Source organism: Lepisma saccharinum, chromosome 9 (genome assembly GCF_977018435.1).
Source record: "Lepisma saccharinum chromosome 9, izLepSacc3.1, whole genome shotgun sequence".
In the NCBI taxonomy this organism is placed as follows: Eukaryota; Metazoa; Arthropoda; class Insecta; order Zygentoma; family Lepismatidae; genus Lepisma; species Lepisma saccharinum.
In genome coordinates, this window is record NC_139237.1 from 47,277,797 (window position 1) to 47,279,634 (window position 1,838).

Consider the following 1,838-nt stretch of genomic DNA (forward strand, 5'->3'; position numbering starts at 1 on the left):
TTTGTTACCATTGTTGGCTAGAATAGACAAATGGGCGACTATATCATTGAAGACAGAGTTTCTTTCTTATGCTCAGAGCCACCATGGAAACAGTGACTGTCGACTTTTCAATGATATAGAAACACATAGAGTTCTCTATTGAGGTTTTTTTTTTGTTCGATCGTCTAATAGTTCGCACGGATGACGCTAGATGGTTTACGGAATTTACTGTTTCTTCACTCGAGCGAATAACGCTCGAACAGAAAAAACGATCGGTATACGCTCGAAGCCCAGTACTTCCCGTAAAACAGTAATATGTCTGTGGTAGTGGGCCTTCAAATATGCTTCGTGAAGTGAAAGACGCAGTGAAATTGAAACTAAAGTGAACATAGTCATCATCTCCATGTTAAAATGTAATTTAGTCTAACTTACCAATACATAGCAATATATGAAAATGAATAGATGATTATGATTACAAGCACTAATTTTACACATATTTGTACGATTATTGTCACATTGAAATGATATTAGATATTCTATATTCGAGCCAATCACACTCGAGCGAGGGAGATTCGATCGAGTTTGAATGAGCGAAAGTGGTCCAATGCAGAACTCTACATTTTTTTTCAGATGAGTTATTTAAAAATTAATTTTATACAGGTAATAACATTTAATTTAGGTCTCCCGATCGCGCAGTGGTAGCGTCGTCGCCTTTTAATCAAGGGGTCCCGGGTTCGATTCCCGGTGAAGGCACATAGTGGTTCGGATCCCACATTAAACTGTAAGTCCAGTCTCGATTAGCATTACTGTGCATAAAGTGGACTTAAAACAACAAATCAATGCAATCCAATCCAATAGCATTCAATTAAATAAGTCTTCTGAAATAAGTGGATTGATTATTTGGTTTGGTTTGAGTTGATGTTTTAAGTCCACTTTATGCACAGTAAGGCTAATCGGGACTGGACCTACATTTTAAAGTGGGATCCGAACCACTTGTGCCTCCACCGGGTATCGAACCCGGGACCCCTTGATTATAAGGCAATGACGCTACCACTGCGCCATGGGGGAGGCCCTATGGATTGATTATGTATTATATAATTTGGGTGTATAAATAGTATATGTAATTGTGTGTGTGTGTAAGTCTGCTGATATACTGGTAATATTTGTACCTGCAATATCCACCATTCCACGAACAACCCTCATTCGTCGTCTGTGGCTTGAAAACTTATAGCTGTGTTTGATCGTTGAATATTCGCCAATTTCGGTATCGTTTATCCTAAAAAGAACAAATTTAAAATATTTTTATTTTCAACGTTATAATTTTTACATTTGGACATTCATTAAACCAATGCTAAGTTTGTATTGTGAATGTGTGTGAGTATGAATGACATAATGTTAGGGTCTGGTATCATTACTTGATAGTTATATTACTTTGAAAAGTCAAAGGTAATGGTTTTTCATGACTTGTTGTAACTAGTAACACAAGTTACACTAGCTACTATGACAACTAATATCTTTGAAGATTTTATCCTAACTATGTTACTTTTTACAGCAAAATACTAATTATGTATCTGCGATTATAACTCATTTTCACACAGAAGACCATTCACAATCAGCAAAGCACACACACACACACACACGCGCGCGCGTATTATTAAAACTTAATGCCTGATAAAATTAAGTGGGCGCCGCCAGAAATCGAAATGGTAAAGCGTCTGGTAACGGTTTAGAATATTAGAGTTCCTAAAATTCATTCGGATATGCTTTATAGTCTTCCGATTTTTGGCAACTTCGTTAATATATGTACTGCTAAAAAAAGCAATCACATATGTAAAACATTAGATTTTAAAGTAACGATT

General features: G+C 36.2%; 1 non-coding gene across 1 annotated transcript; it reads right to left on the reverse strand.

Moving 5' to 3' along the window:
- Nucleotides 1-975: 975 nt before the first annotated feature.
- Nucleotides 976-1,050, reverse strand: TRNAI-UAU (transfer RNA isoleucine (anticodon UAU)). Its single transcript has one exon. It is a non-coding gene; the product is annotated as a tRNA-Ile (tRNA).
- Nucleotides 1,051-1,838: the final 788 nt, after the last annotated feature.